Source organism: Chionomys nivalis, chromosome 20, assembly GCF_950005125.1.
Source record: "Chionomys nivalis chromosome 20, mChiNiv1.1, whole genome shotgun sequence".
Classification (NCBI taxonomy): domain Eukaryota; kingdom Metazoa; phylum Chordata; class Mammalia; order Rodentia; family Cricetidae; genus Chionomys; species Chionomys nivalis.
The window spans coordinates 25,517,169-25,529,303 of record NC_080105.1 but is presented as its reverse complement, the minus strand read 5'-3'; positions in this window follow the sequence as shown (position 1 = coordinate 25,529,303).

The following is a 12,135-nucleotide window of genomic DNA, read 5'->3' as shown; positions in this document are numbered from 1 at the left end:
GGTATGTCTGATGATTACATTAACAAAGTGTTTCTGTTCTATTTTAAGAGTGAATACAATTTTAGGACACACACACAGAGGGAGAGAGAGACAGACAGAGAGAAAGAGAGAGAGAGAGAAAGAATTACTTGGAAAGTTAAGTGAAGATTTATACTAATCGTTTTTCTAAATTACAAGCCACATTTAAAAATATTAACATTAAACGCTTTTAATAGTTTGTTGATATATCAGCTGGAGAATTTGAGTAAAATTAATATATCAATTAAAAAGAAAAGTACAGGAGATTTTTCAGAATCGTGGAAATGTCTCTTAATGTGCAGTAAATAAAAGCTTCTATGTGTGCCCGATTGTGTATGTGTGAGCACATATGTGTTAGGCATGACATATTGTCATAGATACTCATCAATTAGTATACAGGGTGATTGTATCTAAGAGGAGCCTGGCACTACTGAAACTCTTCATGAATTTTTATTACGTACATTTCTGTTTGCTCCATTTGAAAGTCTTTAAACTAGCATAAATGAAGCAAATATATTCTTTATCATTTTGAGAGGTTACAGATTCCACTAATAATGTTTATTTAACTCTCTTTCTATAGCAAAAGCACTGTGTAAAAGTATAGGTACAAACTATGAACTGTTTGAATGGAGTCACAGTTATTTGGTTCTATGAGATAAATCCATGTATACCAACAGCTGAGTAAAATAGTAGTTTGTCTATTGATACACTTCAAAGATTTCTGTAAATGTAAAATATCCAAGAAGGCTATGTTATTAGCCTTCTTCTTTATCAGGAAATAAGAGATAAATATTATATCTTAGGAATCCAAGTAAGCTATGTTAAGATAGCTCTAAGAACTTACATAATGAGTGAACATGAACAATTTGTCAAAAAAAAATGGTCAACATGGACAGTTTATCAGAACACTAGCATTTAACCTCACCAAGATAAATAAGGTGGAGGATTAGAAATCCATCATATTAAAGTTTAAAAGAAGGGATGCAAATAAATGAAGCGCACCCCATTCCAGATTGATGCTACAGGAATTAGGTGCAGTTAGAAGAAGCTGAGGTGCCAACGGTTGCCTTTAATGCAGGAGGAAGGAACAGCAGGGTCTAAAGACCAATGTTTCTACCAGCCAGCAATGCAGGTTTCTTTTTCAAACTTCTCGGTACTGAATGTAGCTGATCTGACTATACTGATTAAACATACAGAAGGCAACTTGAAAATATACAAAAACAATATACTTAATATATGCCAGTTTAACAAAAAGATCTTCTAGGCATCGATACAAAAATAATACTTGTATTGCAAACTCAAAAGGAAATAGCTTTGTTCTGCCTGTTATAAAAATATTAGGGGGCATTGTGAATAATGAGAGTGTGGTCTACTCATCCAATAAGGAGAGATCAGACTAAGGATGCTTGTATCCAACATTCCTCATTAGTCTTCATTTTGGTCTGTTCCATTCCTGTTGTAAAAATTTATTAACCCCAAATAGAATAGTGGCTTATTCACATATGCTAATCGGTTACTCAAATAGTACCACTGAATAGATAATGTGAAGGTAGATGAGGAACAATAAAGTCCTTCTAAAGGAGGAAGGGATATAAAAGGGTAGAATAATTGCTATCAAAACCATGAGAGATAGTTCCTTTTCCTCAGAATTCAAGGCAAAAATGATTGGAATCATGGAGTGTATTTAATAAAAGACTGCTGCATTCATACTGTACTACTAATAGTTATGGAATTACTAATAGATGCTTTTCCTCTGAGAAAGAATATGTAATAAAAGTTAGAAAAGATGTGGACATTTAAAGACATAAGAGAAGAGTAACACCAGGTTGTCAATGGTTTTCTGAAGCCGAAGGGACAGCTGCAAGTGAGTGAAAAATGGGGTGTTAATGGGGATAAAGTAGTTTTTGACAGATCCTGTTCTGAACTCAAAAGTTAAAGACAAATGGAGAGACCGGGGAGCAGGACTGGGATTGAGTCTGCAATAATATGAACTTGAACTCAATTTGCAGAATCATAACTCTCCACACAACATTTGTCAGAAGAGAAGAGGAAGATGTGGAATCAGACAATAGTTTATTCATTATGTATTTTAAAGATAATTTTTTAAATTAATTTTTATTGAGCTCCACATTTTTCTCTGCTTCCCTCCATGCCTCTCCCCTCCACTTCAACCCTCCCCCCAATGACCCCATACTCCCAATTTACTCAGGAGATCTTGTCTTTTTTAAGAAGAATATTGTGCAGTTACTTCTTGTTGATTCAAGGATTCTCTCCTAGATCTGAAGGAAAAAGGCCCACAAGACCCCTGACTTGTTAGTCTCAGGAATCAGAAAGCTATGAGGCACACGGGCCCAGCTGACAGTAGATAATTGGTGGGTAGAAGAACCTCTTAGTAGAACTAGTGAATGATAGACAAGGAGTTCCTGAGATGAAACTAACTTTTACGAGTTCATTCATAGTGTGGTGAGCTTTTCAATGAGGGGTTGCCCAAAAGTCACCCATGTTTCTGTAAGTAAGCCTATTTGGGAAAAAAAAAAAAAAAAAAAGAAAAGAAAAAAAAAAAAAACTCCCATAGGTAACTCTAATAATCTCATTGGTGCACCAAACTAGACTTTAGCAAAAATCTATTATCTCTTTTTTCATCGGTGTCCCATTTACAATGAATAGGCATTTATTTGTTCATTCCTTCCCAGAAAAATATCACAACTTCATTGATAAGGTGTTTCAAGGTGATGTATGTCCACCTCAATCCATCAACCAAGGACAAATCTATTTCAGGGTGGCTTTATGGTGTATTCTAAGGGACAAGTGTTGAGAAACTGAACGGCACTGGGCTGCTGAGGACTGAGATGACTTTTGATCAGGAAGTTTAAAGCTGGGCGGGGGGATAGAACAGAATGTCTCTCATAATTTAGAAGAGAAAACTAATAAGACTGGTGACACACGCCTTACTAACAGAATAAAATGGAAGGTGTATTTAGTACCTGCGGATCTACCCAACTACAGAATTTGTCGTAGTTTTGGAAGGCTGTTGAGTATTGGAAATAGTCTGATGAATCCTAATAAGATTTATGAGCCTTCTCTGAAAGCACTGAGAAAATACTAAGGACTGTAATGGTGGCTTCTAAAGCAGTGGTCTCCCCGTGCCGCATTGTAGAGTGAGCTAAGCATGAAGCAAACAGTTTTATTAGAGTCTACAGTATTTGAGATTTATCCAGAGAGATGAATCAGAACAGTGATGTTTTAGCATGAAGCATAAATAATGGACAGGGCTATAGACCTTAACATCCTAAGTAGGTATGGAAGAATATAATATGACTAAGAGGGGCCATTAAATTATAAACCATAGAGAAAAACAATAGATGGAAATTCCGAGTAAAATTAAAGAAGTATACGGAAAATAATAAAGGAACCAGGCAGGGTGTTCTTAGATATTTAATTGTAAATTTTTGGTGCTCTTCCTTCTCCTCTTTCTAGCCTTTTACAAATGAATACATTTATCGAATGGTTTTCAAGCAAGAGGTTTTTCATTTAATATGAAAGAAGTCCTTGTAGCTTATGCTGTTCTTGTTTCTAGTAAGGTATTAAAATATGAGCAATTAATTCCATATTTCTCACAATTTTGGCAAAATAATTCTCCAAGGTTTTTTTTCCTCTATTTACTAATGACCTATTATTTCATAAATGATAAATGAAAAATTAAAAGCAAAGTGACATGTAAAGCTAAGTAATGAAATTGCTTCAGTGTATCACAGGTATTGCTCATAAGATGCCTCTGGGGATGAACGTTAAGCAAAGAGTTAGTGGCTTAGTCAGTGGACCCCAGAGAGTCCCATGTAAAATGTCATTTCAATTATTTATGCAGAGAAAAGTGATTCCATCATATACATGGGCTTTTATGAACTTTTAATTCGCTTCTAGAAATAATGAAACTTTGGGTTTACATACTACATTTTGCCTTAGGAATGCAGTGTTCCTGGATAATATTATGGTGGATTTTCCAATAGAGTGTGATGAGAGAACTATTTTTATATTCCCAAACTGACTCAAAGTGATTTGAACAATGTTAGCCAACTCACTGACAGAATTCAGAATTAAACTGATGGTTGTAAGTTCTAAAGTTTAGAGTATAAATAAGTCTAAAATTTTAAGACCCCACTAGGAAAAAAATGTTTCAATACAGAGACACCTATTCAAGCAAAGCATCAAGACATTCATGAGCATTAGAATACTTATTATCATACAGTTTAATAGATTTTGCAATATAAAAGTATTAATTATAGCACAAAGATGTCATGGAAATCGTGGAAGTATGGGAACTATATAATGGATGACCTATTGACTTTCAGTAAATGTATAATTCTGCATAAATACTTAAAGACTCAGCTACCTTTCATTTTCTGAGAAATGGAGTTTAAAGCATAGGCACAATTAAATTTCTATCCTTGGCCAGGAGGTGGTGGTGCATGCCTTTAATCCCAGCACCCGGGAGGAAGAGGCAGGCGGATCTCTGGGAGTTCGAGGCCAGCCTGGTCTACAAGAGCTAGTTCCGGGACAGGCACCAAAAGCTACAGAGAAACCCTGTTTCGAAACCCCCCCCCCAAAAAAAATTTCTATCCTTATATAATAGAGTACAGTGTTATTGTTAGGTTGGTTTATATTGTGGTAGCAAGTAGTTTTCTGTAAGTTGCAAGTGGAAAATACCATAGCAAAAACTAAAATTCACATGCATAAGAACAAAGAGAACATAGTTTGATTAGCAGCCAACATGAAATTAGGTAGACAAGACAGGAGACCTCCACACCTGTAAGTTTGTCAACAGTAACATCAGTCAGGGCTACCAGCTAGCAGACAGTTGAGATCATGAGCTGTCACATCAGAAGTTAGAGATGGATGAAAGATTTTTAGTAACCCCCAAAAGGGTAAGCAATGTAAAGAATGAATGATTACCTCCCAAGCTGGGCCAGAGAACATGCATGAAACATATCATCCCTCCACTGGGTTGGCCTGTGCTACATATAGAGAATTCACCGATCTCAATAGCAATCACCTCCATTTTGTCCAGTTTCTTCTTTAAGTCCATACGGAGCTCCTAGGGACATGGGTAAAGGTTTCCTCTCTTGGAATCACTTCAATTCTTGATAATTTCTCTCAATTATTTTCTTTCTTTTCTCATTTCCCTAAATTACCTTTAATAAAGCTTGCTTCCACTTTGCTTACCCCAGTGGGTGCCCATGTCTTTACTCATCACTGATACTGATGTGCAACAATGAACTCAAGAGTTCCTATCTCAGAATGACTGTTGGTGGTCATTGTGCATCCAGTGCTCTACATCCCTGGTCCACACAAGTGTAAGCCAAGAAAGTTCTCATCATGCTGAGCTGAGTCCCAGTTCTTTTCACTATCTGAGATAGACTGAGACCATTTTACAAAATGAGCTATAACCTTAATGTAAGTAAAACATGTATCTCCTAGGCATTTTGCTTCAAAATATATGAAATAAAAGTAATCAATCATTTCTAGCCATAATATACAAAATGACAGATTATAGACATATGAAATTAAACAGGGAAAGTAGTACGCACATTTGTAACCTAGAGGAGAGAGCAGTAGCACAGGAAAAATAATAATAGTGGAAAGTACAAAATTTAGTACAACTATTTAGGGAGTACAAATCATTAAGCTAAGGATAGCTGAAATACCCAGAGAAGGGTGTGTTTAAAAAGAACAGCAAACCCTTCCAAAGACTGAGAGTGAGCAGTTTTAGAAATCACCATCACTTCTTAAAAGCTGCATACCACATTTTCTGGGAAGTCCTTCACGCTACAAATGCCAACTTATACTTTTCTGCTGAGGGGAGGTGATGGAAGACTTGCAAAAACTGAAATCACAAAACTTGTAATGTTATAATTACTGACGTAGGGGTCCAGACCATTCCTCAAGCTCCTGCATTGTGGTCCACAAGATGGGCAGCTTTTCCGACTATTTTTCTAGTTCCCCATTATCTCCCCTCAACGTCTTTCCTCCTGTAGTTTCCACATATTACAATATATTTGGATAAAATCTAATTTACATATTTTATACCTAGATTTCTAACTTCAGTCCCTCTTTCTCTATTACTTTAATGGATATTTTCCAAAGCGAACATAGTTTGATATAATTTCACAGAAAGGTAAAATAGGAATAGATTATAAGAAGTAAATATAACTTTATTGAAAACAAGCTATAAAATTATTATTGTACAAACAAAACTGTCTACACTGGGAATAGGTGCACCTTTCTAAATCCTTAAGAAAACAAAAACCATTCCTGTCTAAACACTTCCCAAATTGTCACTCACTGTCCACTGACATACAAGACATACCAACAATTAGCTCCAACCCATGGAAAAGTTAATGAGGAGATGTCAGATGGGGCATCAAGTTCTCACTCTTACATCACGTATTGGCAGAGAAACAGTCCATGCCAAACAAGCACAAGCAGAAATAGAGATGGAATCCAGCTCCTAAAGAAATACATAAAAGCCTTAGATTTAGCAAAAACTGGAGACAGAATTCAATTCCTGAAGAAATACATAAAACCTTAGATTTAACAACAACAAAAACAAAAATATGGTTAATCTTTGGATTTACTTGTTATGTGAGAAAAATGAGGAAAGAATATTTTCATCGTCTATGAAATACCATGACTCAAGTTTATATTCACTCAAAATTAAAGTTTATGATTAACAATGTATGTTTTAGAAATATAACCATATAGATTAGTTTGGAGTTATTCCATTTGCCACACTGATTTTGCAATCCCTATGAACTGTATAGCAACGGTGTTTTTCAAGAAGTCTTCGTTATAAAACAAAAACTTACAAGCACTCTACCCATCATAGACCACTCAAGATGCCCAGCAGCCAGTAAACATGACAGAAAGGGATGCCTACATTTGTGGAGCTTAAATCCTGTTGCTTGAAAAAAAAGGTCTGTTTTATGAGAATGAGGGACTAAAGTAGAAAGGACTCACTGCTCTGTAATGATGAGAGACAACTATTTGACATAAGCCCATTGGACCCGCTGATGATTGGCAACGAATGCTACTTGCCTTCCTTATTCCCTTCCTCCTTAATTATAACTCAGGAACTACTATGAGTTAGACTGATGAAATACCTTCACTGTGACTTTGATGGATTCAGAAATATAAATTCTCATTTTAGTGACATAGAAGTATTGATTGGTACTCCGCACCAAGCAGAAAGTGGCTAATAGAAAAAGGAATCCTTCTCCAGGTCACACAAGAATCCTTTTCTTTTGACAATCCTTCCACTTCTCCATTATCCTGTTACCAACAGATGCAATCTGGAGACCTCCTTTTTCCTCTGGGAGCGCTGGGTGCTGTAAATACTAAAAATCTTACTGCACTTACTCTTTGTGTCAGGCATGCGATTAACATAACCCTGGTAATGCTTTTGGTTGGTAATGATATTATTTAATTAACAAATTTTTAATAAATTGAATTAAAAATTCATCTTAAAAAGTGCATAAAAATTTTTACTAACATTATACTTTGATACATCAATTTTTAAATATTTGATTCAGTTATAACATATCCACTCAGGCTGTTGATATCTATTAATGATAAAAAAGAAATTGAAAAATCCTTTCTTTTGGTATTGAGAATCACAGTATGTTATTGTTAGCAGAGTTACGTCATTGCACAACAGCAAAGCAGCACTTCTTGCTCCAGTCTTACCATCATTTAGGTCTCATTAATCAACCGTTTCTCCATCCCGGAATCTTCCTCACCCTCTGGTAGCTGCTTTTCTACCCTCAACCTCCATATTTAAGCTTTTTCCTTAGCTTATTTCATGGAACATTTTGTGTTCCACTCACTCTCTTAAAAATGATAGGATTTCATTCTTTCGGGTGAGTAAACAGTATTTTATAGTACAAAGTATCCGTGCACATTTTCTCTTCATTGGTTGATGGATATCTACGTTGTTTCTATTCTGTAGCTGGTAACTTTGAAAGCAGACTGTGAGTAAGCTTGGGATTTTGGAGATATTCATCTGGAGATAATAGAAACAACAAAATTTTAATTTATGTGTCTGCTCCTATGTGAGCCTCCTCCTCCATGCCTCTATCCTAATACTAATTACTTTATAGCAAAAATGAGATAAACTGTGGGTAATGTTTAAGAGTCACATACTGTATCACCCACCTTCCTAAATATGTGCTTCTGTCTTGTGGATTATTATTTTAACTGGGCAAAGGTGTGCTACATTTGATTATACAGGAGAACATTGCTTGACTGTGTAAGGGTGTGTTGCATTTGTTTACACTGCATTTGCTTAACAATGTAGGGATGTATGTTTAATTAGGTAAAGATGTATTTGTTTCACCTTGCCTGCCTAAGGCACCAGATTGGTATAATAAAGAGCTAAATGGCCAATTGCTAGGCAGAAAAGGAATAGGTGGGACTGATGGGCAGAGAGAGTAAATAGGAAGAGACTAAAAGAGGGGTGGGGAGAACAAAGGAAGAATGGAGAGAACAAGGTACGTGTCCAGGACACAAGAAGCAGTGAAGGTAAAAAGCCGCAAGGCAAAAGGCAGCTAAAGAGAAACAGGTTAATTTAAGTTAAAAAAAAAATAGCCAGAAAAAACCCTAAGATAGGTCAAGCATTCATAACTAATAAGTCTCTGTGTCATGATCTGGAACTGGTTGGTTCCCCAAAAGAAAAAGCTCGATACACCCATGGAGTCTATTTTCCATGTGATAACTTAGATAAATATACCATGATCTTATCCAAAACCAATTTCTCTATTTATATATTCAAAGACAATACTGAAAGCTATTATTTCCTTATTTTTTATGTCCCCAGGACGGGAGGAAGAAACAGAACCAACCAATGTCACATGCACATGGACACATACATACACACACACACACACAAAGAGAAAGATGGAGGGATGGAAGAAAGAAGGGAGAGAGTGGTTGATTCCTGAAATTGATTAATGAAATTACAAAAGCCAAGAAATGACCCTTTACAACTTTATTTAAGCCTGGAGATTTTAGGCAGGAGGCTGACAAACTGGTGTTTCAGTATAGCTACAAGGGAATGAAAAGAGGGCCACTCATGGTGGAGAATAGGTTTTAGTCTTACTCAGTCTTAAAGTCTAAATATGTGGGGCACAGGAGAACACTTCCTACGTATAACCCCAGCAGCACAAACACTAAGGACATCATTGAATAAATGGGACCTCCTGAGACCGAGAAGCTTCTGTAAAGCAAAGGACACTGTCACTAAGACAGAAAGGCAACCCACTGACTGGGAGAAGATCTTCACCAACCCCGCAACTGACAAAGGTCTGATAACCAAAATATATAAATAACTCAAGAAATTAGACCGTAAAAGGTTAATCAATCCAATTATAAAATGGGGCACTGAGCTGAACAGAGACTTTTCAACAGAAGAAGTTCAAATGGCCAAAAGACACTTAAGATCGTGCTCAACTTCCTTAGCAATCAGGGAAATGCAAATCAAGACAACATTAAGATACCATCTTACACCTGTCAGAATGGCTAAAATCAAAAACACCAATGATAGCCTCAGCTGGAGAGGTTGTGGAGAAAGGGGTACACTCATCCATTGCTGGTGGGAATGCAAACTTGTGCAACCACTTTGGAAAGCAGTGTGGCGGTTTCTCAGGAAAGTCGGGTTCAACCTACCTCTCGACCCAGCAATACCACTCTTGGGAATATACCCAAGAGATGCCCTAACATACAACAAAAGTATATGCTCAACTATGTTCATAGCAGCATTGTTTGTAATAGCCAGAACCTGGAAACAACCTAGATGCCCTTCAATGGAGGAATGGATGAAGAAAGTATGGAATATATACATATTAGAGTACTACTCAGCAGTAAAAAACAATGACTTCTTGAATTTTGCATACAAATGGACGGAAATTGAAAACACTGTCCTGAGTGAGGTAAGCCAGACCCAAAAAGAGGAACATGGGATGTACTCACTCATATTTGGTTTCTAGCCATAAATAAAGGACATTGAGACTATAATTCGTGATTCTAGAGAAGCTAAATTAGAAGGTGAACCCAAAGAAAAACATATAAGCATCCTCCTGAATATTAACCTTCATCAGGCGATGAAAGAAGACAGAGACAGAGACTCACATTGGAGCACTGGACTGAAGTCTCACGATCCAAAGGAGGAGCAGAAGGAGAGAGAGCACGAGCAAAGAACTCAGGACCGCGAGGGGTGCACCCACACTCTGAGGCAATGGGGATGTTCTATCGGGAACTCACCAAGGCCAGCTGGCCGGGGTCTGAAAAAGCATGGGACAAAACCGGTCTCGCTGAACATAACGGACAATGAGGACTACTGAGAACTGAAGAACAATGGCAATGGGTTCTTGATCCTATTGCACGTAAAGGCTTTGTGGGAGCCTAGGTAGTTTGGATGCTCACCTTAATAGACCTGGATGGAGGTGGGTGGTCCTTGGACCTCCCACAGGGCAGGGAAACCTGCTTGCTCTTTGGGCTGAGGAGGGAGGAAAACTTGATTGGGGGAGGGGAGGTAATGGGAGGTGGTGGCGGGGAAGAGGCAGAAATCTTTAATAATTAAATAAATTAATTAACTAATAAAAAAATAAATATGTGAGAATCATGAGGTGAGATAATTATCTATTGAAGGAAAGAGATAATAAGTACTCCAGTTCATGAAAATAGAAAAGAGTATGACTCTATTCTATTCTCTGTCCATGGAATACACAATGCCATGTCAGTAAAAGGACAGAGTACCAGCATGAAAATGTCCATAAGATTCTAATGGACCTGGAACTTTCTTTTGTTCAGTATTTTCAGTGTTTTTTTAAAAATATATTTAATGTATACTTAGATTCAAAAATACTTGCCAGTGCACTAGTTTCTGATCGTGTTCAGTATAGTAACAGCTTGTAGTGTAGGATGTGCCACCATAGAACCTAAGTGCGAATTGTGTGTGAGTGAATGCTCTCATAGTCACATAAGAATTAAGTCTGCTAGTGATGTTTTCCTTAAACATACCTATGATTAAGAACACGTGATTGTATGTGGTTCCTCAGTAGCTGAGGTATACCTGTGTACAACACTGAGAACTGACCTTTAATTGGTCAAGTTACAGATATATGTGCATCCCTTTGGCTGTCCTACTTTAAGGTCCCAGCACCCCCTCTTTGACATTAAGCACTAATCCCTTCTGATAACACACTCATATGAAATAATGATTTATGAAGTATATGGAAATCACATAAACTAACAAAACAGTACAAAAACCTAAAAAATACTCTTTACTACATCAGTAACTTCCAGTTGCTTATTTCCCTGAAACACACAGTTTTAGCTATTCTTTTTCATTATTCTTTGGAACACATATAATGAGCTATTGTTTTCAAAAACAAAGGTCTTCTTTGCTATTTTATGTGAAATGGGGGTTGAGGAGGAGTGTCTAGCGAAATGAGAAGTTTTAAAAAAGCAGGTGGTTGGTATCGTCTCGTGAAAAACAATAGAACACAAGTGAAAACACAGCAGCCATCATAACAACGCGGCTGCCCAGTCACCCAAATGATCACATCTTGCCCAACAGCAATGGTACCTGTGTGGAAGTCACTGCTGATTCCTAACAGCAGTTTTGATGGAGAGCAAGAACAATTTCGGTCAGATAAGAGTGTTTTTCAGAAAGAACGAAAGAAGAGGAGTGCAGATAGTTAGCTACTTTCAGGAATGGGAAAGTGATGTGGGACTGACAAGGGACATGCACATATTGGTTTTTCATAGTATCACAAATTCCATCTGTGGGAACAGGCAACATAATAGCATATTGGATGCATTATGGAGAACAAAAAGGAGGGCAGTTTGGGGCTAAGGCAATGGCTCAGCTGGTAAAGCACTTGCTTTAAAAGCATAAGCGCCCAGAGTTGGTGGCTGGAACTTACATAGGAAAATGGACATGATAACACATTAATAGTTCCAGGCTAGGCAGATAGAAAAGGCAAAGAGCGACCCCTGAGGTTCACTGGCGAGGCCTAACACACTTGGTGAGTTCCTAGCTATAAGAAGCCCTAAAAGATAAAA